Here is a 27,702-nt window from a genome sequence, read left to right as displayed (position 1 = left end):
GGATATAGGTAATGATGAGGAGGCTCTTTTCTGGGAAGACTCGTGGGATGGAACTCCTTCCCCAAATAGCTACAACCTCCCTACAAGAATCAAAGATGCTCTTACCACAAAATGGAGAAAATTAGTTAGTAACTATAAGCACAAAGTAGAAACCAACCAAGTAACGAGCTGGGAATGGAAATCTCTAGAAGATCCTAATCTAACTATACAAGAAAACTTAGATATAATGAATCTATAGGACAAAGACAAAGCAATCATAAAGAGAGAAAGGATAGATTAGTTTGGGTTGCATCATAAAATGGGAAATATAGTGCAAAAAAAGGGCTATGAACAAATCACAAGCTCTCAAAGATGGGAACAGATAGAGATACCCTCAAATTTGCGTTGGGATCGAGTTTGTCTTCCCAAAGCTAGCATATTCCTCTGGGTGGCCATACAAAATAGGATCCTTCCAGTAGACAGGGTTACAAAAATGGGTTTTGAAGGCTCATCAAGATGTCCCCTTTGTAAAAATGACTCAGAGACTATTGAACACCTACTATATCAATGTTCCTTCGCAAAATCATGTTGGCATTGGCTTTGTCAGAAACTCAACTAACTATCTACTCCTTCAAAAACTTTGTGGTATCACTTGAAGAGCTAGCCCGAAAATAGACACTTAGATATATAACAATCTTTGGAAAATTCCACCATCCATCTTACTTTGGGAAATTTGGAAAGAGAGGTATAGCAAAATCTTTTTACACCAAGAATTATCAATACCTTCCCTTCTCAACAAAATAGAAGCATGCATAACGGATGTTATGAATAATAACCAAAGAAATTCAATCAAAGAAGAAGGAGCCTTCTCAGGCTGAGATGCATACATGTGGAAAAATTGGTGTAAACTTATCAATCCCCTAATCCTATCACCAAAACAAGCAAGATAGTTCGAGAAAATTGTAGATGGGAAACACTACCTGCGGAATGGGCTAAATCGAACTATGACGGATCATCAAGAGGAAATCCTGGAAAAGTAGGTATAGGATGAATCATCCACTCAACAGATACTTGGTAGATTAAAAGGGCAAATTATTTAGGGGATTATACAAACAATATGGTAGAAATGGAGGCCCTTTTAGAAGGACTAAGAATTAGTCTGAACTCTAGGTTCAAATAACTTATCATAAAGGGGGATTCACAAATTATCCTAAACGCTATAAGGAGTAGATATACACCCAATTTTAAACACAACTCAAAACTAGAAGAACCTTTATCCCTATTAGATGATTTTGATGAAATTCAAATACAACATGTATATTGGGAAGGTAATTAAATAGGCCAATCTAGGAGCTAACAGGGACGATATCCTCACCTTCAACCTCTAGAGTAGTTTAATTAGGTCAAACTTAGTTTAAATTAGCATTAAGTTTTTACCATCTCCAATTTAGTCCAATTTTCGCATATCCTATGGTATACATAATATGGTTCGTAATAGACATTACATCATCATCATCATTATTGTTACTATTATCTTTTAAAAAAAAATCTTCATGCTAACAATGTTCTTGGCCAAGAGTAGTTGTCATTTCTACAGAATATTTACCACTTAGGAAGAAGGTGGACTTGCCTAGTAATCTTGATAATGAATAAAAGCATAGGACAACTTTGAATTTGAATAAAGGCAAAGTAACAACATAACACATGATGAAGAACTATGCATATACAAGGACGGGGTTTTCCATATACAGTAACTAGGAAAATCAAAGTGAAAGATGGATGGAAAGTTGTAAGAAATGAAATGAATTGTAAAAATGATATTATTTAATCAGGTTAGGGAAACTGGGGAATGCCCCTTTTAACTTTGTCCACTATATAGTACCCTTGGTTCTTGGCAAGACTTGACGTTTTCTTTCTCCGTTCTTTCCTACTAGTGCCCACCTGTATCAATGAAGTTTTTGTAAATTTTCTTTTTATATAATCTATAGGGTTTCCACTTTTTAATGATTATATATATATATATATATATATATAGAGAGAGAGAGAGAGAGAGAGAGAGAGAGAGAGAGAGAGAGAGAGAGTATTAGCTTCATGAATTTGTTTCATCAGATTCAAATTAAAAAATGGTCATTACCATGAAGGATGTATTTTTGGAAAGAGGATGATATCTTGTAACAACTTGGAATAGTTGACCTGTTAGGTTGGTGTTTTAAAGTGCAGGTCCAAAGCTTTCCAGAGGCAAAATAAGTATGTCAAACTACTAGATATATGTTAGAAATGGATTTTTGGTTTTTAAAACAAATATCTGTTCCTAAAGTTCTTTATATTGACTTGATGTTTTCAAAATAGATGTATGTGTTGCATCCAGTTTTTTTATAAATGAATATTGTTTGAAGCCTTCAAAAGAAAAAATCAATAAATTGGGCATAAATTTGTTTTCCATATCGAAAATATGATTTTTTTTTAATAGGCGCTGGAAAGATGATTTGAGGCTGTAAACATTGGATTAAATAGCATTTGCAGATTATGCACCAAAATTTAATTATAATCATGTGAAATATTAATATTCATTTTTGCAGCATTAATTACTTACAACTCTTGCATGCAAAACGCTTTTTTATAACAATCATGTCAAACTGTTCAAACATTGGAGTAATCAAACTAAAAGAAGTACGATTTTTTACTAATAGATTTGTATGAATCTTCACATTTCCCTCTTTCTCTCTCTCTCAATCTCTCTCTCAAAGTCTACACTTTCCCTTCTACCTCTTCATCTTTCCCTCCTGTCTCTCACTTTCTGTTCTCTGAGCTCTAGACTCGTCCCTATAGCTCTATCTTCCTCCCTTCGTGTGTCATTCTATATTTGTCCCTCGTTAGACCTCTCTCTCGACCTCTCCCTTCCTACTCTCAATCTATGTCTCTCTTCTTCCCCTATCCTTCTACATGTCTCTCTATATCTCCCTCTACCCAATCATGCTCGTCATTTGGTAATAAGAATTACTTCAGGTTAACTTGAGTATAGGGTTTTTAACATCATAAAAATATATGTTTTAGCTTGTATATTTAAAAACATAGTTCATGCACATAGTTTGAAAAAAATTAGAGCATATAAAATATTGTTTTGGTGTTTCATTTATAGTTATTTTAAAAACTGTGTTTGGCCTTAAGGTGGAACACAATTTAATGCTGATTTTGATTTTTTCTAGCATCTTTGATTTCTAATTTTTTTCCTTGCTTTCTAGTGATACCAGCCATTGTATTATTCATGTGGCGGTTGTAACCAGTTTTAGGCATCAAAGCAACTCAACCTAGAGGTACAAAATTGAACATGATTTTGTTTTTGTTTAGTATCTACATTTCCTTCTTTGTGGCATCAAAGAAAATGTTGGATTCAAACTTATCATAGTGCAATGGCTGTAAATACAGGGTAAATTTGGATCATTAAGTCCTAGGTTGTTGAGATTAATGAAGGAAAAGCGCACAAATCAAGATCTACTTTGAAGGATACGGGATAAAATATGATAAAGTAGGTTACAGTTATGCCCAAAATATCTACTTGTTACAATTTAATCATCTTTTTTCTATTATTCAAATACTTACAATATATTTAGCTACCCAATTTGTATTTTGATAGCTGTTTTCTTTTTTATTTTATACAAATGAACCATGGTGATAATTATATAATAAATAAATGTAAGGCAATGGAGCACATAAACATGGTCTGATTGTCAAATATCATTACAATATCTTCTCATTGAAATTAGATCTGCTTAATGTGGTATTTATAGTGGCAAGCTGTAAAATGTAACATTGTAAAAACACTTTAAAAAGTCCTAGGGTATTTTATGCTCATTCAAAAATTGATTCTACTTTCCTTTTCCAAAGAATACCTCTTGAAATATGAGATGCTTTAGGCTGTTTTAGCTATCGCCTTTATTCAAGATATCATCAATTCTCTTATTTTTTTAACCAAATCAGGCATCACCATTTTCAGAAAGATATTCAATTGGCATCTTTTGAGTTTATCATAAGATGTGAATTCTCATGCTCTTCACTATTTCATCCCAGGAATGTAGATTTAGGTAGTGCCCCATGTGTTCTACGTATGATACTAATATAATTTCTATGTCCAATGCAAAGAAGAAATGTACTTGGCATAGGTTAACGTTGAAGTATTCTTCTCTTTATGGAACCTCCTAGATTACCAGGGCAACTTTCTCACACTTGTCCCAAGTGTTTTATCTAGCCATCTTAATGGGAAACCATAGCATATCGTAATGGCTTTCTACTTGTTGTGCTCGAAACATCACTGTCACTAATGCTGAAATTGTATCCAGAAGTCTAATCAGAATGGTACAATGCTGAAGCAAAAACATTTGTTACCTTCTAGAATTGAGTGTACATCTTACAATTGTTTCAAGTTTATTGCTTTACTCTTGTAGATTATTATTTATAGTTTGTTTGAAGATAAAAGTTAATTGCAGAAGTGAAGAGATTTGATAGATATTCTTGTTTTCTCAAGATTTAAATTGATGTCACTCATACTCCTGGATATTGTTTCTAGAATGTGATCCATGTATTGAAATTTTCATGTCTTCCTTTAATAATTAGTGCGTATTGAGGAATTTGTTTTAGTCTAACATACAAGGTGACACATCTAATAATGAAAATCAAAAGGAACAAATAAGGCTTAGAAGGTGAGGGAGAGATCATGCAAACATCTAGATTGAGGTTTTCCCTGATTTTGTGATAGAACCCAAGTGAGAAATGCGGCATTGCATGAAGTCAAGCCTAAGATTGGTACGGAGTTTAGATTTTTAGAACCACATACCGAGTGCAGTAATAACTGAAAATAATAATGTAATATCTCTAGTCCAATAACTTATCTATTTTCCTATTTTGTTTATTCTCAAAGTTTAAAAAATAGAAATGGACTTTGAGAACGTAGTTTTCATTTCCTCATAATTTCATTTCTTTCATCCGTCAAATAAGCTGGGTCGAAGAATCTTATTTTCCTTTTCAATGTATAAATTGATATTAAATTGGACTATTACAAATATAGAAACCATAATGCAAATCTAACATTTATTACACAAATAATGTGTTGGGTGGCAATTTTGTAAGTCATTGTAACCACAACGTACAAAACTGTGGATATTTTTCAACCAATAGTTTTTAAGGAACAATCACGGAATAGTGGTTCCAACCACAACAATTGAGAGACAATGTCTCTTACTTCTCAGGGAAAGCTCCCCCCTATTTCTACTACAATCAACAAAACCCTTAATTAACTACTTATATACACTAAGCTTAATTGGGGCCAGAAAATCATCCTGTCGTCTTACTTGAAAATAGAGGTTAGTTATTGCAATACAACAATAAATCAATAGTATATTTCACTTACAAAGCATTTGTTAGAGCAATAAGTCTGATACATAGGAATTTAGACATAAGAATGACCTTCAGTGTGTCAGCATTTATGTAACGAATAAATTCATGAAAGTTCAAAGTCTTTCCATGGATTCTTATGAGATTTAAGAACAAGAAAGAAACCCATGTTAGCTCAAGTCGTGATCACATATTCCAACTTGTTTGCAAAAACTGAGAAAATAAAAGTAGCACAATCTTTGCAAATTACCTCTGTCTATGTGTACAATAATATCTTCAAACTTCATAAGCGGCTTAAATTCTACAAGAACAAACTTCAAACCAAATTATAACTCTGAACACGATAAGAAGCTCAAAATCTGCAAGATTGTGTTCAAATCCCTTTTGAACACTAGTACAAAACTCACAATCAACTCAAGACAGTTTGGATTAGCACAAAGTCTCAAAACAACCTGCCACTTTTATTGAAAACAAATTTAATCTACATCCAAGCACAAAGTCTTATAGTGCATATACAATTTAAAATTATTATTTTCATCTTGCCAGAAGATTAAAATTACCAAGAGCACCTATTTTTATTTTTAGGTGAGGGGCTGAGAGAAAAAGGCTGGAGAAACCCATCAAACTTCTACCTATTCCCTAGTTAACTTTGACTTATTCAAACTGCAAGTCATAATGTACCTGCACTGTGATTACATGCTATAACTTTGTAGGGGATACTATCGCATGAAATTACAGCTTGTTACCCAGTTATATGTATGTTTCAAAACATTCTTTGCTAGTGGAGAAAATCATGGGAAGAACTTCCACAAATGGCAAGAACTTAGTTTGAGAAGATCATTTTCTCATTGCAACCATGGGAGAAGTACTTTGCCTTTTGCAACATGATTGTACATCATTTGAAGGTAAGAACTAATTTGTCACAGTGTGCATATGAGGGGAATAAATTTGCATTGGAACATCATTTTGTGTGAACTCTCTTGCACTTGCACTTCAATATACAAGGAGAAGTACTTGCAAGTGGGAAAGACTTCTTTGATTGGTCGAGGTGAAGAGCTTGAAATGTAGGCACTTCAACATAGATCACTGGAAGCATCATAACCTTTAACTTTGGATGAGCAGTCTGCATCTTTGTTGATCAATTTTTGAACATCCAAGAGCAACCATGAGAACACTTGAGCAATCAGAGCATCTTCAAAACCAACTTGATCATTGTTTTTCAAACCAACTTAGCATATAATGACAGACACATCTTGTATCTTTGGATATCATCTCTCATGAAGGAGCAGTGACAAATATTGTCTTCCTCCATTGGCATTGTTCTTTGCATCCAAAACTTTCAGCAGCTTATTGTTTTCTCCAGAAATTTTACAACTCAAAATCACATGGCCTGCAATGCTTTCCCTTTTATCTGAGCCTCCATAACAATCTTTGATCTGTTTATGACAGGTACAATAAAACCCCTTGCAATCATATTTTTGAAGACAATTTTTATGTGCAACTTCCCTTGCAATTTATTTACAAAGAACCATATGAATTAAGAGACCCAAAATATAGGTTCAAGTTCTCTAGAAAGAGAAATGCACTTGGGAAACCAATAAATCCCATTTTGTTACAATGGAAATGACTCAAAGGTATCTCCAAAAGCATAAAAGAAATCTCAGACTTCTGCAAATAACTAAAACAAACTCTTGTGCGAGTTTATATGGTAAATCTCTTAGCACGAAAAACACTGGTTCAGAGAGTCAAAGATGCCTTCAAATTCTACAAACCTAACTCTCTTCCAAGTGTGGGGTCAACAGTTCTTTGGAGTGGGCTTCTAGTTTATCTCTGCAAGTTCAATTGCCTTCAAAAACGGCTTGCAGCTCCTTTAAATTTAGCCCATTTTTATAATTGCAGTTTCCTTCCAAATTATTGAATGGTGGTTTGGGGGAAGCACCCCTAATTTTTTAACTGTTGGATGATCCTAAATCAATGGCCTAGATCCTATTTCAAGCCGAAGTTTTAAAAGGATAACAAGTTTTAAAGAGAGTTCCCAAAGTAAAGACACGTCCCCAATCAAATGTATTTTGCGACAAACTGAGAAAGGATAAAAAGTTTCATGAAAAGTCTTCAGAATAGAGACACATGTCAAATATACATAATTAATTTGTAGTGTAAGTTAATTTTTTACCAAATATTGGCAAATATGACCATCAATTAAGGCAAGCCTTGAAAATTGTAGGTGAAAACATTTAATTTACTATATAGAAAAAGTAGATTCATTGGTGAAATCATCACTAATATATAAATACTTTTGTATTATTATTGGTGATTAGGCTAAGTATGGGACCCAATTTTGGTAAATTGGAGGCAACATGGACACCCCAAAAGTGCAAAAAAAAAAAGCCAAACCTAGGGTCCCCGATGAGTGCGATTAGCTAATTGGCGAATATTAGCCACTAAAGTTATCCTTGGTTGCGACCTTGCAAACCCTAAAAAGTAATTCTGATGTTAATGTTTATTGGTCTCAACTAGGCTCGTACCTATATAAGGTTGGTATGACGCTTTCCTTTAGTAAGTCTTGAGTGATTTTTGAGCCCTTTGAGTGATTCCAAGCAAGTAGAGCCTATGTCCTCCGTGTGCTAGCAAGATCTTCAAACTTTTAGTCCATTCCTTTGCCTATCAGATCTCCTACTACATCACTTTCAGGTATGGTTTTGTGGTTGTCCCTATTTTTGTACCTTTTTTTGTTTAGTGGCTTTGTTTCTCTCTCTTTGTTCTTGTTTTGTTCATTCACCATTTCAATTTATAGGTTAACAATAGATTAGTTAAGATCATAATAGTAGATTTCTTGTTTTCATTAAGTGCCACGGATTTGGTCCTGTTGATCACCCAAGGCTTGCACAAACCCTTATCCTACAGTCCATTGCCTTTACAAGAGTATGTCAAATCAAAGAACCCTATTCAAGCATGAAACTCAACAAAACAATCCTTGAAGCACAGCTTGCAAAAAGGTCAAAAACCCTAGCCTTAGACTAGAAATTGAATGTGTCGGATTTTTGAATAATCTTGCAATGGTTGTGATCCAAGAATTGTGGAAATTGGAGAAAATGAGGTAGCCAAGGACTGTCCTTCCCACACCTAAAAGTATTGCTTTCTCCTAATCCCACAAAATGTTAAGTTTTTTGATCCTTACTTCCCCAGCTAATCATAAACCAAATCCATAATACACAATAGCTCCCATAAATGGAAGGTATGCATGATTTATTTCTACAAAACAAATGTTTTTATTTATGCTTAGATAAATAAAGAGACTGGTTTGAGCCTTGGCTTAAGTGGCGAGAGATTTACATGGTAAGCAAGAGTTCACAAGATTGAATCTCCTTGCCTACATGGTACTAGAGGACATGTGCTAGCACCACTAGTCACCTTAAACTGTTTACTTGGTGTAGTGGTGGGCTACCCGATGCACACAGTATAAAACAAAGAAGATATATGAATGGTCCTTTTGTCTTTACTCGGGATTAGTATCAAAAAATTGTGAAACATTAAATAGAAATAACATGCATGAAAATGTAGACTTACAAAGTTAATAGGTTTACTTGTGATAAATATTAACTCCAAAAACTCCAAGAAACTCACAAGATCATATGCATACACAACATCAGCGACAATGGTCCCCCTCTCGTAGGGTACGGACTTAGACTACTCCACACATGGATATTTATCCTTCAGTTTGGTGTTACTTTTTGTTGACTACAAACCTTTAGTTGTTTCACAGCCTTCTAGTTTCTCAATAGTAGTGTTGTTTCTCTTTGGTTTCTTCTTGCTCTATTTGTTTCCTTTTTCTCGGACATCATTTAGTGCTTTTGCTTGGCCTTTGTTTGTACCTTCAATCCCTTAGCCCCTATTATGGTCTCTTGTTGGACATTAATATTTTATCTTATCTTATCCCATCTTTAAGCTAAAAAGGATATTTGTGCATGTACTGTTAGGAGTCAATTTTATTAATAACTATCCACCTTATGGTAATCAAATAAACATTTCTTACTCCCTATGAGTGGAGAGAGAGTAACAACTCATAGGTGGGTAAGTGCACCAAGTTGTGGTGCCAAAAGGGGGGTATAAGTGAACACCTTTTTTCTGAAATCAACAATTTTTGAACTTTGACAAGAGTTTGAAGATAGTTACGCTCAAAATTTTAAGGAATGACAAAAACAAAAGTAGTAGTCCTTTGAATCCAGTTTCTAAACTACTAATTTGTTTTCAAAATGGTTTAGTTTTAGGCCCTCAAAAAAGGGGGCCACAAAAAGAGGTATTGTTTTTTAAGGAAAAACATAAGATAGTGCAAAGCCCTCAAAAAAGGGGGCCACAAAAAGAGGTATTGTTTTTTAAGGAAAAACATAAGATAGTGCAAAGTGTGTCCCCCCTAAAATTTTAACTTTTATTTTGAAATTCTTTAATTGCTTTGGTCAAAAATTAGCTAACACCGTGTAGTTTATCTCAAAAATTTTGGGTAATTTTATAATGTGTATTTTTTTTTAATGAATTTTGTAAGTGGACACATCCCAAAAATGTTAAATATCTGTGTGCTCCCCCTAGAAATTATTGAAAACTAATCCAAAATAAAAATTTCTTTTTTTCAAAGTGTGTAGAATGGAGTCTAGTTTCTAAAAAAAACTTTTTGCAAAATTCAATGAACAAGCTAAAATCTACACTCCAATTAGTACATGTTGGTTTTTGAGAGAAATTGGACATATATTCAAAAGAAATTATAGTTGAAATGCTTGAAATAATATGAATTTGAAATAAATTATATGGTTATATAGCTAACACAGAGATCTATAATACTATGTAAGCTGATTTTATTGATTCCAAACCACAGGAAAACTTGAAGGAGAGCACAAATGAAAAAACAAGCATTTTTTGTATGCTTGCTGCAAAACACGTCTCAGACTAGTTTAGAGCCTCCAAACATTCGAGTTGGATCCCCAAGCAAAATCCAAGCCTTAGACTTGGTGGTATCCAATGCTTTAGATAGTGCATGCGTGCAATAGTGCGTACGCACTATAGTGCGTGCATGCTATTTAAAGCATTTTTAAATTCAAGGCTTAAATAGCGTGTACACGTTATAGTGCGTGTGCGCTATTTAAACCTTTTTTAAATTGAAGACTTAAATAGTGCGTACGCACTATTTAAGCCTTCAATTTTAATAAGAAGGACGTATAAGGAGAGAGGTAGAGAGGGAGAGAGTTTAATGAGTGAGAGAGAGAGTAGCGGTTGGGGAGAGAGTAGGGGATATGATGTAGAGTGATAAACAAGAATAGAAAGAGAGAAGGGAATGGGGAAAGAGCATAGAGAGTTCACATAAATTAAATAAATATTAAATAATTAAGGTAGGGGGGAGAGAGAGAGAGAGAGAGAGAGAGAGAGAGAGAGAGAGAGATGGGAGTTCAAAGTGTACGTGGGATAGGATGCATAGAGGGACATAGAGTAGGGGATGGGAGAGGGAGAGAGAGAGAGAGGATGGGAGAGGGAGAGAGGGAGGGAGAAATGGAGAGAGGGGAATGGGGAGAGAGAGAGAGAGAGAGAGCGGGGGGGGGGGGGGGCGGGGGGGGGAAGGAGGGAGAGGGAGAGGGAGGGAGGGAGAAATATATATATATATATGGAGAGAGAGAGAGAGAGAGAGAGAGAGAGAGAGAGAGAGAGAGAGAGAGGATGCATAGAAAGAGAGGGACATAGAGTATGGGATGGGAGAGAGAGAGAGAGAGAGTAGGGGATGGGAGTTCAAAGCGCACGTGGGATAGGATTCATAGAAAGTGAGAGGGACATAGAGTAGAGAGAGAGAGAGAGAGAGAGAGAGAGAGAGGAACGGTGGTTCAAAGAGTACATGGAATAGGATGCATAGAAAGAGAGGGAGGGAAACAGAGTAGGAGATGGGAGTGGGATAGGGAGGGACGGAGGAAGGGAGGGAGAGAGAGAGTAGACAGAGTAGAGGATGGGGAATCAAAGGGTACATGGGATACGATGCATAAAGAGAGAGGGAGGGACACACAGTAGGTGATGTGTGAGAGAGAGAGAGAGAGAGAGAGAGAGAGAGAGAGAGAGAGAGTATTGGATGATAGAGGGAGAGGGAGAGGGAGAGGGTGAGGAAGAGAGGGAGGGAAGGAGAGGGAGAGAGAGAGAGGGAGAGAGTGATCTGATTTAGGATCTATAAATTTTATGACTTAAATCCAACAATCAGATATCCTTTCTTGATCCATGCAGTAAATGCGTGGCCATGTATTTAAAACCATTGAATTTACAAAGAAGAAGACTCTAGGACTGATACAGAGGAATTCTATCCAATTACATAAAGTTAATTTAATGCTTTTACTGAAGCAAATTAACGTAATTGAAATATAGGAAAGAACAAAACATAATCAACTAACATAAAAGAAATGAGAGATAAGAGGCACAACACAATTTGATCTCAGAGTTCGCCCTGTCAGGACTATGTCTCCGGGTCTAGCTCCAACTGGTGGACTGATCCGATTAACTCCAAAAATCAATTACAATGTGTTACAATATCAATCCCTTCAAGTACATCAACATTACTCTGCTCCAATGTGCAGGATTGAAAAATATGTCCTCCAGAATTTTCTCTCTTCTTCTCGGCACTTAGTCATCCTTTTGGTTCCTCCCAAAGATTGAATAATCACAATAATTTTTCATCAACCCAATGCCTTGAAAAAGGCCTCCTAACCCATCTTTTATACATAAAAATGGCCTAAAATAGGGTAAAACATTTTTTATTTATAATAATAGGCCCTATAACAAATTAAATTTTCGAAATACCCCCTTGGCTATTTTGCAATTTTGGCCTTCTATGAAATTTGGCTTAACAAATTAACCAAAATAAATAAATAAACCTTATAATAGAAGGTGGACGGTATTTGGCTAAAAGATAAATAACAAAATACCTAATAAAATTTCTAACCGCACACATAACGCAACGATGGCATGGCATTTTGCAAGGTGGACGGTCGGGGGTTCAAACCCCACCAGCGGTCTCGCTTTCTCCAAGATAGCAGTGACTTTACTTTAAATAGCGCATCGCATGTAAAGTTGTTAAGTGTTGTTTGTGGCGTAACGACCACCGACCCTTTTGGGTGGCCGATGGTTAGGGGTTCGACCTCGGCCGCCTTCCCAAAGGTTTCCCGTCAAGAGTTTGAAATGGTCTCCTATTGACGTAGACATGACATCACTTGATGATGCCACATGTTAACTGCCCTGCCACATCATCACATGACATGTGCAAGATTTTTATTATTATTTTGACAACCTGCCACGTGGACTAATTGGATACCGACACATCTATGCCTCGTCACCTTGGCCGCATGCTGTAATGCCATGTGTCGTCACCTAATTGGGTGACTGACACCATGGTGATGTCATCCTTACGGACATGCCATGTCATCAACATTTTGGTCAACCAACGTTGACCAAGCATAACTTTTGTGTCTGAGCTCCAATTTTGATGAAATGAACATCGTCATAAAGCTCTTGACGAGACCTTCATTTTGATGCCAACTTGGACCAATTTTGGAGAGTTAAAATTTTTGCCTTTCTGATGGCCTTTGACCCAAAGTTTGACCAACTTTTGACTGGCATAACTTGAGCATACAGACTCTGTTTTCATCCATTCAAATTGCATTGGATTTAGAATTTTGAGGACTTCTACATGGTACTGATTATTGGAGTTTTGGAGATACTTCAAATTTCAGTGAAAATATCCTCTGGATCAGAGGAAGGGAGAGAGGAGGGAGAGGGATAGAGAGAGAGATTGAGAGGGAGTAGAGGATGGGGGTTCAAAGAGTACACGGGATAGGAGTCATAGAAAGAGAGAAAGGGACATAGATTAGGGGTTGGGGGAGAGAGAGAGAGGGGGAGAGAGAGAGAGAGAGAGAGAGAGAGAGAGAGAGAGAGAGAGAGAGAACGAGGGAGGGAGGGAGTGAGAGAGAGAGTAGGGGATGGGAGTTCAAAGCGTACGTGGGATAGGATTCATAAAAAGAGAGTGGGACATAGAGTATGGGATGAGAGAGAGAGAGAGAGAGAGAGAGAGAGAGGAGAGAGAGAGAGAGAGAGTAGGAGATGGGAGTTCAAAGCATACGTGGGATAGGATTCATAGAAAGAGAGAGGGACATAGAGTAGGGGATGGGGGTTCAAAGAGTACATGGAATAGGATGCATAGAAAGAGAGAGAGGGATACAAAGTATTGAATGAGAGAGAGAGAGAGTAGAGGATGGGGGATCAAAGGGTACATGGGATACGATGTGTAGAAAGAGAGGGAAGGACACATGGTAGGGGATGTGTGTGTGTGTGTGTGTGTGTGAGAGAGAGAGAGAGAGAGAGAGAGAGAGAGAGAGAGAGAGAGAGAGAGGAATGGTGGTTCAAAGTGTACATGGAATAGGATGCATATGAAGAGAGAGAGAGAGAGGAATGGTGGTTGAAAGCATACATGGAATAGGATGCATATGGAGAGAGAGAGAGAGAGAGAGAGAGAGAGAGAGAGAGAGAGAGAGAGTAGATGATTGGGGTTCAAAGAGTACATAGGATAGCATTCATAGAAAGAGGGAAAGGGACATAGATTAGGGGGTGGGAGAGTCAGAGAGAGAGAGAGCGGGGGGGATGAGGGAAAGAGTACAAGATAGGATGAAGAGAGAGAGAGAGAGAGAGAGAGAGAGAGAGAGAGAGAGAGAGAGAGAGAGAGAATGAAGTAGGGAGCGAGGGAGGGAGAAATGGAGAGGGAAGGAGAGAGGGAGCAAGGGAAATGGAGAGAGAGAGAGAGAGAGAGAGAGAGAGAGAGAGAGAGGAATGGGGGTTCAAAGAGTATGTGGGATAGGATGTATATAAAGAGAGAGAGAGGGGGGACATAGAGTAGTGGATGATAGAGGGAGGGAGAGAGAGAGAGGGAGAGAGAGAGGGGGGGAGAGGGGGGAGGGAAAGAGTAGAGGATAGGATGCAGAGAGAGAGAGAGGATGGGGTAGGGAGAGAGGGAGGGAGAAATGGAGAGAGAGGGTGGAGGGAGAGATGGGGGGGAGAGAGAGAGAGAGTAGGGGTTTATATTTTTGTATGTGATGTCAAATAGTGCATACGTGCTATAGTGCGCACACTCTATTGAGAATTTCATTTCTCCATAGGCGCACACACACTATTGAGAAATCCATAAAGTGCGTACATGCTATTGAGAAATCCATTTTTTCTTAGCACGCACGTGCTATGGCCTGGGCTCAACAAGCCCATGTCCAAGCCTTAGCGCATGTACAGTATTGGAAATTTTGAAGTAAAAAAAAGTGTCATCTTTTTGGCACCACAACTTGGTGCATTCGCCCAGGTGTTGAGTAATTTGGATCGTTTCTGCAAATATACTAACATGGCCATTGTAATTGATGCTTTTCAAATGTAGATTTGGATATCATATAAATATGAGAAGAGGAGACATGTCTCTTCAAGAGACATGTTCCTATAGTTAATCATCTTTAGTTAACTATATGTATAAGTCACCTTTAAGCATACATGTAATATTAATAAATTAACCATATATGTAATATATTATTATATAATGTATAATATTATATTACATATATAATATATATTATATATATTATTCTTATCAATAATATAAGACACAAAACAATGTTCATATAAATCATGAATACAAATACTCAATGTAATGAGTATATCACTTTGACTGATGCTATACTTCAACACTCCCTCTTAGCAAGGGAGAAGTGACAGAAACATTTTATGAGATATCAGTATCAAGGATATCTATACACAACATATAATCTAACTTTAACACTCTGAAATAGTGACTTGTCAAATAGCTACAATCACAATGTTATGAATACTATCATAACATATATTATGATCTCTAATCGTCCAAAACAATATCCAGAGTAATCATAATGCTTTCGTTATCAATGACTTTTGGCATATCCGAAAAAAAAAACCTACCATAATAACAGGCCTATCATTTGCAAGATCATCATCTTGCAAAGATTACCTTCTGTTTGTTCGTTGTCATGGTGTTTGGCAAAATCCGGTCCAAAGAACCATGACAACAGGTCTATCATTTATAAGATCATCATCTTATAATGGTTACCTTCTTTTTATATATGTCTATTTATATATGTTAGTGAAAGATCATCACCTTTCATTACATATTATATGTGAAATAGTAAGGGTGGTACGAAAGGTTTTACCTCAATTCCCTCCCACAGAGAAGAATGCATTTCAAGGAATTTCACATAGAACTTCTCATAGAGAAGATATCATTCACAAAGGATTGCATCTCAAAATTTCTCCCTCTTAACATCGATCCTGGGAAGTCAGGTCCTCTAGTTACTTCCTCAGAAATTCTCTTCACCCAAGGATGCTAGACGAACTCACTCTGAATCAATTCTCTGATTTTTTGGTGATTAATTCCTCATGATATACATAGGAGTAGGCCCATCATGTCATGCTGTCACCCACATGTATTTCTAGACTCCCTTTGAATATAAAATTCTAAGCTCCTGCGTTGCCTTCGAAGAAGTGTCATACTCCCTCTTAATTTAGAAGGACACTCATAATCTCAATCATCAAAAATATTTTCTTCAAGGGCCTCACTTTATCCATCTTGATCATCAGGGTCTTTGGAGCTACTATCATTAGATTGAGTCTGTACAATATTTGGTAGCATGTGTAAAGTACCAACTTTCTTTTCTTGTAAGAACATCTTCAAAACATAAAGGAAAAGATCAAGACAATTAACCCTTATAGTATGTATAGAATTACATATAAGAGAGAGTCTACAAAGAGTAGATAAATGTAAAAGAAACAAATACTTATCTGCACATGAAGATTCAAAAATTGTCTTCTTAGATTATTTGAGAATGAAACATCTCCCTTCTAAAGAAGGTTCAAGTGGGAATGGAGCATTTACTATTATTCCCTCCTCAATGTAAAATTCTCACTCATTCTATATTGTCGAACAATTTTGTATTAATTATGAAAACTTATTTCTAAGTTCCAACTTGCTCTTTTTGTCCATTGAAGGTCCAAACATTTTTTTAGCTTAATAGTATAAGTGAACAAAAACTCGCCCACAATATGCCAATATCTTGATTGAATATGATTTTGCCACTTGAATGACTTTACAACTCATATGTCAAGTTTCATTTATCCATTAAGATTGCATAGTTGCATGAATTACAGTCCTCTCGACTGTTACAATTTATCAATCATTGAAGATTCCATTACCACATGGTTTACTCCCTTTGAATCTATATGATCGAGATCACCGAAGATTGACTGAATCATATCCTCTATCTGCTCCCTCTCTTTCAAGGTTGCTTGAAATGTTAGTCTCCCTCTGAATCTCAATCTCCTTCTTCCTGCATGGATGATATCAGCTGGAGGAGGGTCTTTTCACTTAGTTTGTAGGAGTGAACAGAAGCTTTGCTCTTGCCATAGTGGCAGTGGCATTATTATGACATTGTTTTATAAGGATTGCTCACGGACTAGAGAGAGGGCCAAATTACTCAAAATAAGGTTTTCCTTATTCTCTACGTATACATTGGTCAGACGATGTGCACATTTATGATAATGCGGCCCTTGGCTGATGTCACCCTCCATCCTTCCTATTATCATTACCTTACTAGAGTTTCATGAGTCAATGAGGTAAGAGAAAGTATTCCACACCATGCATATTGGTGATGGACTTACTTCCCTTGTACAGGTTTCAAATTATATTCGTACCTGAAGATTCTCGCTCATTTAGAAGTGACATGTGTATTCTAATGGCTTCGCAAATACTTTATCATTTTCATGAATGAGATCACTGCTATTATGGTGTCTTCTAAGTTTCTCATCAGAATTTCTGAAACAATTGTTTTGACTTTCACATATAACATATGTCGGGCATCACCCTGATGTATTCTTGATAGAACCTTTCTATATCATGGCTCCCAGTCCTTCCATTGTTTGTTTATCAATGGTTTTGATCTTGTAGTGACTTAGTGAGAATTTCCTTTGAGGAAAATGTAGTAATGTTTCGTATCTATCTGTGTCATTCTACATATGTCATGATTTCCCACATTCACTTCAATTTATCGCATATAGATCTGTAGTAGTCATGATTTTGATAAATTCCAGAAACCTTCTGAATATAGATCTGTAGTAGTCATCTTGTGAGATTGGTGAAATGAATTTCCAGCAATGGCTTATCCGCATAGGTTATCCATGTCATGATTATTATTAACTTCTTCTGTTCAAAATATTGTTGCCACTATTCCACTTGTTAAATAATAGCATAATAAACACTGACTTTCTTCTCTTGTGGGCCTCCAACTTAATTGCAGCGCAGTCATTGTTTGCTTCTACTGTTATGTGTCAAGCGCCACTGATTCATTCAATTCAACGCAGATCTCCAATCTGAAGTTCTTGAAATTCAATCATTGCCTTCATTACGTCAGACAAAATATATATTTATCCCTTCCATGTCGAACTCAAAATAACACTTCTTATCATCGTTTTCTGTCTTAACTTTGCTATTTTTATCTCTGCAATTGTTCGGTACGCACACAAATGTCCAGTTCATTTCATTTTTTTATTGCTTTGCTCATACATCAGACTCACCACTAAAAATTATCACTGCTCAGATTTTATCGGGCCTACAAAATGTATTCAATACGGCTTCCATATACTGTTCTTAGATGCTAAGATTGTCAATAGCATTTGTCATGGACTTATGTGGCTTCCAAATGAATTTACTTGCCTTCTAAAATGTTTACCTTCATTGTCTATGTGTTTACTTTGAACGCTTCCTATCATTTTTGCCATTTATTAATGCATTTTTCTTTTCAAATTCATTACCATCTATGTGAGTTGCTTATTTTGATGAATCTCTGAATTTAATCGCACATGCCAAATATATGTTTGCATCGCATGTTCTCTGAAAATCATATCCAATGTTAGTGCTGTTGGGTCTTTAATGCTGCATCCATATTAGATTTTTGTTGTTTGTCGTGAAGCATTTAACATTCTAATCATGTCCACATGATCGTTCCTACCTGTTCGAACCATATTTGCTATTGGATTCATATTATATCATACTGGAACTATCTCCACTGAATGTTATAGTTTATTAGTTTCTTTTCAGACTCATTGCTGCCAACAGATTTATTTGATGATTGCTGACGTTTCCTTCCATCACGTCAAGGACAGACTTCTGAATTTGTATGCTTGTATATTCTGATGACTGTAGTCACTGTCTCCCTTAACATCCAACTTCATCGATACTCTACGGTCTATCCCTGTTATTAGTCATTGCTATCTATGCACTCTCCATTGTATTGCTCTGAAACTGTATTATTCTTTCCGCATACTTTTTGATACATTTGCAGCTGGCTCTGATACAATGTTGAGTAACTTGGATCATTTCTGCAAATGTACTAACATGGCCATTGTAATTGATGCTTTTTAAATGCAGATTTGGATCTCATATAAATATGAGAAGAGGAGACATGTCTCTTGAAGAGACATGTTCCTATAGTTAATCATCTTTAGTTAACTATATGTATAACTCACCTTTAAGCATATATGTAACATTAATATATTAACCATATATGTAATATATTATTATATATATATATGTATGTATGTATGTATATTATATTACATATATAATATATAAAATATATATTATTCTTATCAAGAATATAAGACATAAAACAATGTTCATATAAATCATGAATACAAATACTCAATGTAAGGAGTATATCACTTCGACTGATGCTATACTTCAACAATAGGTTGATCTATGTGCTAGAACAATCCATTATGACATCATATTCTACACACAATCATTTTAGATGAATAAATAAATTTCAAAATTTATTCTAAAGGCTTATTGAAATTTTAGGAAGAAACTATTTGAGATAGAAATTAAATTGATAGAAGGAAAACTCATGAACATAGAAAAGAAAATTGTCATCCTAGTGAATGATCAATAAAATATGACAATGAAAACGTTGACAGCGTTGAATAATTTGGTTTCATTGAATCTTGTACATTTTGCTAGGGCCACTTATAGTTCATACTAAGTAAACTTATTTTTAGTAGAAAAGTGGAAAGGAGAGGGTAGTTATAAATTATAAGCCTTTAAATGCCATAATTGAACCTTTTTTGTATCTAATACCAGATAAATATTATTTACTTCATAATCGAAAAACCACAAGTTTCTCTCTTAGTTTGACTATAAATCAAGTTCCTATTTTATATTTGTCAAATTAAATGACTAGGAAAAGCTGCATTTTATTCTCTTTAAGACATTATGAGTGGAATGTTATCCTCCTCAACTTGATGAATGCAGTGGCCTACTTTCAGCAATACATTGATAAAGTTGTTAAAGAAGCATTGAATTTTCTCTATATTTTACATTGATGATATACCTATTGTTAGAGTTTGGATGAGTGTGATGGCCATTTGCAAGAGTTTTATAAATTGGCGAAGGATGTTGACGATGCACTAACTGTTGGTAGAATTCAATATTGTCAACTGGTTGTAATATTAAAGAGTGATTATTAATAATGATGTTTTTGAGGTCCACCTTATATCAATGAAAAGGTCATCTAGTTGCTTGACATATTGAATAAAAAATAGTTGGATTTCTTGGAATGATAATGTATATGACTAACTTTTTATCCCAAGTCTAAAGCAAGCCCCACACCAAGTGGGAACAAAAAATATTCTATAGCAGCCAAAAGGATAAAAAGAAGATAAATAATGTATCTATTGTTAATGCACCCTCTATTGATAAGTTTGTTCTTTATATTGATGTGCCTATTGAATTTTAGGGAGGTTTTTTGTGAATTGTGAATGATGATCAAGACTGTCTTAGAATATGTATGAAAAATAGTTTCTTAAAAAAGAAAAAAAATTGGTGGTAACAACTGTCTGAAAATGTTTGCACCGAGCCTGATGCATGGTTTCCATTTTATCACCAAAGCAAATTGTACTAAATTCCATGCCTTTAAGGAAAAAGATCACAAAGGAATTGATGGATGGGACTATCTACATGTGATGGATGAATATTTCAAATACATAACCGAGCATATGAAATGTGATATTAATGTAGTCAAGTAGATTGAGTATGTTGTTACTTGCCCAACAATGATTTTTCATTTACTTGGGCCGAGATTCAAATGCAATAGACTTCATATGGAAATTTCTCCACAATGATGTCAACTTGTAGATATTGAAGGAACTAATTAATAGATCAACTCATCTATATCAACATCACTAGAACTTACTTTCATTGGAGCAGCCAAGATATCTAGTAGGTCTTTGGCTTCAAAAACAATTCTCATACTTCTAGAGGAATCAGTTTGCCTCAGAATGAAGCAGATCATTGTGAGGTGAGATTGATCATCTCATCAACATAATACACATGATTAAAATGAGTTATTGAGTGGATAATCTTTTTTTCAGTTTGGGCTTAGCTAAACTTTCAAAGGTCTTCTTAGAGGCATCCCTAATATGATAATACCAATTGATGACCATTCTCTAATACAATGAGCACATGGCCTAAAAAATTGTCACTAGACCAAAAGTTAGCATAGTACACATAAAGCTCTATTAAATTGAAATAACTATAGTATTATTTGTTTAGTACTTGTTGAGCATAGGTGTTGTCATTGATGTCAAAACAGTGTTGATTGAAGTTACACTAATAATGGTGTGATCATCTGGAAGCTAAAAAAGTGTCACAATATTTTAGGAAGACAATTTTGTATGTCATTTTGGTTGTGGTCCCATCAATTGGTACGATTGTAGAATCTTTGAGGGTGTTTGATGATTTATGAAAGCTTCTTCATGATGCCTTGCTTTTTAAAGGCACCAAAAATATAAAATTCTAAGTCATTTTCCATTTGTGTGTGAAAATGTACTAAAAACCTGAAAGATCCCTGATAGATGCCCTTGCTGATCTGCTGTAGTTTTTAAATTAATAAACTATATTTTCCTGTGATTTCTTTGATGGTCTTTGAGAATAGACAGAAGTTGCAGAAGGTTTTGTTTTTGTTTTGTGTTTTTTGATAGTTTTCACAATAGTAATGAATAATGAACAATAAACATGAGAAGAGACTGAAAATAAATAAGAACATAGAGCCAAATCAGAATTGCTATAAATCGTACCAGGCAGATTTCTGATTTATAAAGCCAAATAATAAATCCAATACAGTTCCAAGGAGCTTCCATCCAACAATGATGCCAAACTGCTGCAAATGGCAGCCGTAAGACTGCAAAGAATCACGTCCCAGCTGAAAGAATCAATTTGTAACGCTGAAACCATAAATCTGCAACCTGAATCCACAATAAAGAATAGTGTACTCTATCCTTGATAGCAATGCACACTGTCTGAAGAATCCAATGTCAATAATTGCTGAGGGCTACGTCCCAGCCAGTCCAGAACCTGGGGTTTGCGTCCTAGATGAAGAATTGCTCTCTCAGAGCCAATTCACAAAAACAAGTTTTTCAATATGCAAAAGATGATCTTAGAATGAAGCTTCCATCTCCTTATAACCCCCTCTCAATTGCAAATTGAACCCTACGTGTCTCCAGGTGGTGTTGTGTAGTGAAAATGTTATAATTTCTTATTTTAAAGTGGCCATGTTACTAGAAAATGACCTTTTTCCTCATAGAATTCCATTCACTGAAATGCCCTGAGACCAAAGAGAAAGATTTAGAGAATTTTGAGACCTTTCCAACTAGCTATCACACCATAGGATGCACATCCAAATGAGGCCAAAAAACCCCTTATTACTCCAAAATGGCTAAAACTTAACCTTATTTAATTTATTTAATCACCAACTTAGGAAATATTTAAATATATTAAAATATTTCCCAAATGGTCCCAAAAGGTCCAAAATGACCAATCAAACATGAATCTGATCTTGTCACCTGTTTGTGACTGATGCCGAACAAGATGGGTCAACTGGCAGTCCATCCCTAAAATCTAGGGATGCTCCTAAAAAGTAGGAGACAGCCCCAATCAACCAAAATTGAGTCCCAATGACTCCCCTGCTGTGTGCACCTCTGAGAGAACTGTCACTGAACTGGGAGTTCCTCCTAAAAAATAAGAATGCCTCCTAAAAAATAGGAGATGCACTCTAAGTCTGCAAAACGTTCGCCGAGGTCTCCAAATGCCTCCTAGAGAACTCCTAGTCAATCCCTACAAATTAAGAATCTCTCCTAAATTGTAGGAAACTGTTGTCTACTGCTCCAAACTACTTGGGAAGCTCATGCATGACTCTCAAAGTCCCTGGGTTGGTTCCCTCTACACTCTGCTGGCTTATGGGAACCAGATAATAGACCAACCCTGCTAGAAATATTGTCACTAAGGAAGGGCAAAAATTGGGGACATGACAGTCCTCCCTTCCCAAAGATTGCTTTTCCTCAAGCAATGTCAATCGAACTCCACAAACATCAGGCAAGTCCATACCATAACCAAGAATGATCCGAGGGTCCCAAGCCATCTTGGAAGGTTTGTAGTTCCATCTTCTAGAAACATTGTCCTGCACTGCACCCAAACAAGTAACCTCCTGAAAACCCCCTGAAGGAAGAGCAATCAAATACTGTACCAACTCCTCAATGAACTGCTCTCCGAAAGAACCAAACTGGAACACTAAAGGCGGAAACTCTAGTAAGCCTACATTGGCTTCCACATCCTCAACTATTGAACTGCAAATCCAAGTGATTCCAGGATCCCAAATCTGCCTCAAAAGGGAACCACCATGCTGACGCTTTGTCACTCTGATATAAGTATTAGTGAACCACAAGTTGTGAAACAATTCATTAGGACCCTGAAGCACCAATGTATCAATAAGACCAGGGCCCGGATCCCAAACCAAAATACCAAATGTACTGAATGAGATGAAGAAATATCTCAACCGCACTCCATGAAACATACATACAATAAAGCAGACCAGCAAGGTGTGAAAGTGAACTCCCATAAACCAGTATTCCAACCCACATGACCACCTAACAATGCTGCTATAATTTTGACTAGCAACTCGAATGATATCATAGACGTCATCATGCCAATGCCAAACAACAAATGTCCCAAAGAAACACTCCTCAATGCCCTCATACTGTATCATGGATGTAGTCAATGCCAAGTGAAGTAGTAAATGATTCCTGCTTGGACAACCACTAGTCCATAAGGAATTGAAGACTATGGAATCACCAATCAACAAGGATACCATTGCCATATCAATGGATGTAGATGACAAACTCGAAGATGAAGTATGTATGCCATCATGAGAAAAACCAAAGTATGTGTCATTTGTACCCAACATTGTAGGATTATCAATTCTTGAATCCCATATCGATCTGAGAAATGTTACTCCACTCAACCACTACGCTACTCTGATGTGAACATCTGTATACCAAAAGTGAAGCAACTCAATATGAATCCACTGAAGAAATGCCCAACACATGTTGATACCAAGATCCCAAATCTTTGCACTGACACATCCCTCCGGCATGTTGATACTCATTATGTTGCTGTTGTGAAACTGTACCTCATTTAACCAACTAAGAACTTCACTCCAAATGAAGCCACAATTACTACCAACAACCAATGCTGTTAGGAATTCACAAATGAGCCAATCATTGGCAAGGAAAGTTTGTTGAATACTTTTCAAGGTCCTCCAAACAGCTACTGCAACTTTACCTATATTTCCTCAAATTAGTGTGCCTTCATTAAAAGTTGTTAAGTAAATGTTTTGTTTAACCATGTAACCAACAAAGTCCCTTATATTCTGATCTTGAAAGCCCAATGTAATATTTAAAAAGTCTGAATCTTCAATCAAAAGGTACATCACTGCCCTATCATATGGAAGAGGTGATAAACCCATTGATGAATGAGAGATGTTTCTAATTTTCAACAAAGACAGGCTCTTTGTGGCTGGTCCACTAGGTATGCAACTTAATATATCATCAACTCTTAGTAGGGAAGGATCAACTTCACACTTGAACGCGCCAACTTGAATGTAACCAACCAAAGGTTCAAAGTTTGACTCATGAGATGAAAGAGAATTGCTGTTCAAAGTCAGAAAATCAGAAGTATGTTCATACTTTTCCTCAATGTTTTTGCGGTCTTCTCTTGCCTTTGCTTCCAAGGTAGGTGACTCCTCTAAAGGTGCTGGTCCATGGGGTGTGTTCAAACGAATATAACATGTCCCATTAACTGCCTTAGCTGCCCAAAATCTGATCCATACCTCTATCTCCATAATTGATATGTTTTCCATTACTAACAAACTCCAAGGTGTAGTATGCCAAACAAACCAAACATTATCAAAATGCAATATTTTCTTAGTAAGTAGCCTCTTAGTCTCCCTAATCATCTCATTAAGACAAGATGCTTCATATGATCTTAACAATTGTCCTTCCATTGTAGATGATGCATGACTAACCAAATCAGAATCAATAATGTTCCATTCCACACAAATGAAAATAACACTTGTGGCTGGTCCATCAAGTGTGAAACTAATATCATCATTGTTTGGAGCCTTTAAGGGGCTCTTTAAAAGAGGAACGTCATAAACTTCATGATGCAAACTAGACCAAACTGAGTTTTCTAAATCATAACTCTTTTCCTCTTCACACATCTCAACATGCTCTTCTTGTGGCCTTACCTCAAGAAGCTCTTCCCTTGTATGCTCAACATCCTCACTTTCTTCCCTTGGAAGAAATAAGGATCTAATCTATGACTCTCTTTTTCTTCTTGCATTATCAAGCTGATTGCATCTTTCCTTGACCTCTTGTAAGTGTTGTCTTGCATGGGCAACCAGCATCTTGGCCTTCTTAGCTCTATGTGACCATCCATTGCACGTCTCTTGAGCCCTTTTCACATCTTCCAAAGTGGGGTAAACACAATCAAAACCTTTGTGGTTTGAATCCACAATATAAATCTCATGTGCAACACACTTAACCTGAGTACCATCATAGGAAGACTCAACAACCTCATTACCTTCATGTGAAATGGATGATACCACATGACTAGAGCTATTATTGCAAAAATTAGAATAGGTATCAGACCTTGGAGACATGCTTTCAGCATCCCTAATGGACTGATCCATGATTGTAATCTCTTCCATTTTGTGATCAACTTGATGAATCAATGATGTGCTATTTGTCTCTTCTTGATTTAGAGTTATTTCTTCTTTAGGAATCCCACATGATGATTGATTTTCGTTTTTCATAGGCTGCAACTCAAATGATAACACATCTTCATGCCTTTCTTCTGCATACCCTGCAAGTGACTGATCCATTATGGTGTTTTTATCATGAACATGGATAGGTTGACACAAATCTTCTTTCTCACATGAAAACATATCATCAACTATGGCATGGTATTCATTTTTTGCAAGCTTAACCTTATGACAAATTTTTGGATGCATGTCAATGTAATCTTTGAAATGAAAGTTCTCCCTAACATATTGAGGAAGAGTATTATACTCCTCAAGTATGCTAATTACTTCCGTTTTCCTGTCTAGTGGCAATGGATGCTTTCTAGAAGAAGATGATGATCCACTAGCATGTCCAAATTTCCTTGACATAGAATCATTGAACTGCTGCAATTGAAGCTTGAATATTTGTTGTGACTGTTCCCATTCTTTCTACAGGGTTATATCTCTTAACAATTTTGCCATAATGAACTACAACGCTGACCAACTGAAACTAACATGCTAGAGCAAAAATCGACCTTGTACTGCTAATATGAATTATCAAAACTTTTGATCCAGTACCCTGATGCCAAAATGAATTATCAAAATTTTTTAACCAGTACCCAGATGTTGAAATGAATTATCAAAACCTTTTATCCAATACCCAGATGCCAAAATGAATTATCAAAACTTTTAAGCCAGTACCCAGATGCTAAAATGAATTATCAAAACTTTTTATCCAATACCCAGATGCCAAAATCTGTTGTAACAATTTCTCACAAACCCTACAGGCTGGCAGGATGTAGGCTCTGATACCACTGAAAAATTCCTGATAGATGCGCTTGCTGATCTGCTATAGTTTTTAAATTAATAAACTATATTTTCCTGTGATTTCTTTGACGGTCTTTGAGAATAGACAGAAGTTGCAGAAGGTTTTGTTTTTGTTTTGTGTTTTTTGATAGTTTTCACAATAGTAATGAATAATGAACAATAAACATGAGAGGAAACTGAAAATAAATAAGAACATAGAGCCAAATCAGAATTGCTATAAATCGTACCAGGCAGATTTCTGATTTATAAAGCCAAATAATAAATCCAATACAGTTCCAAGGAGCTTACATCCAACAATGATGCCAAGCTGCTGCAAATGGCAGCCGTAAGACTGCAAGGAATCACGTCCCAGCTGAAAGAATCAATTTGTAACGCTGAAACCATAAATCTGCAACCTGAATCCACAATAAAGAATAGTGTACTCTATCCTTGATAGCAATGCACACTGTCTGAAGAATCCAATGTCAATAATTGCTGAGGGCTACGTCCCAGCCAGTCCAGAACTTGGGGTTTGCGTCCTAGATGAAGAATTGCTCTCTCAGAGCCAATTCACAAAAACAAGTTTTTCAATATGCAAAAGATGATCTTAGAATGAAGCTTCCATCTCCTTATAACCCCCTCTCAATTGCAAATTGAACCCTAAGTGTCTCCAAGTGGTGTTGTGTAGTGAAAATGTTATAATTTCTTATTTTAAAGTGGTCATGTTACTAGAAAATGACCTTTTTCCTCATAGATAGAATTCCATTCACTGAAATGCCTTGAGACCAAAGAGAAAGATTTGGAGAATTTTGAGACCTTTCCAACGAGCTATCACACCATAGGATGCACATCCAAATGAGGCCAAAAAACCCCTTATTACTCCAAAATGGCTAAAACTTAACTTAATTTATTTAATCACCAACTTAGGAAATATTTAAATATATTAAAATATTTCCCAAATGGTCCCAAAAGGCCCAAAATGACCAATCAAACATGAATCTGACCTTGTCACCTGTCTGTGACTGATGCCGAACAAGATGGGTCAACTGGCAGTCCATCCCTAAAATCTAGGGATGCTCCTAAAAAGTAGGAGACAGCCCCAATCAACCAAAATTGAGTCCCAATGACTCCCCTGCTGTGTGCACCTTTGAGAGAACTGTCACTGAACTGGGAGTTCCTCCTAAAAAATAGGAATGCCTCCTAAAAAATAGGAGATGCACTCTAAGTCTCCAAAACGTTCACCGAGGTCTCCCAATGCCTCCTAGAGAACTCCTAGTCAATCCCTACA

The 27,702-nt window shown here is 36.2% G+C and overlaps 1 protein-coding gene across 10 annotated transcripts in view; it reads left to right on the top strand.

Annotated features, from left to right (window-relative positions):
• The window catches only part of LOC149541379 (dirigent protein 17-like), a 315,810-nt gene that overhangs the window by 172,763 nt on the left and 115,345 nt on the right, over positions 1-27,702 (top strand). For all 10 annotated transcript variants that reach the window (XR_016355327.1, XR_016355328.1, XM_089796642.1 and 7 more), the window contains 2 exons: positions 3,222-3,293; positions 3,406-3,505. The gene's annotated coding sequence lies outside the window, so the exon portion shown is untranslated. The remainder of the gene's footprint in view (positions 1-3,221; positions 3,294-3,405; positions 3,506-27,702) is intronic.

Source organism: Cupressus sempervirens, chromosome 8 (assembly GCF_028749045.1).
Source record: "Cupressus sempervirens isolate cs-2001-9-10 chromosome 8, ASM2874904v1, whole genome shotgun sequence".
NCBI lineage: Eukaryota > Viridiplantae > Streptophyta > Pinopsida > Cupressales > Cupressaceae > Cupressus > Cupressus sempervirens.
Note: the sequence above shows the minus strand (reverse complement) of the source record. Positions and strands in the feature narration are given on the sequence as shown.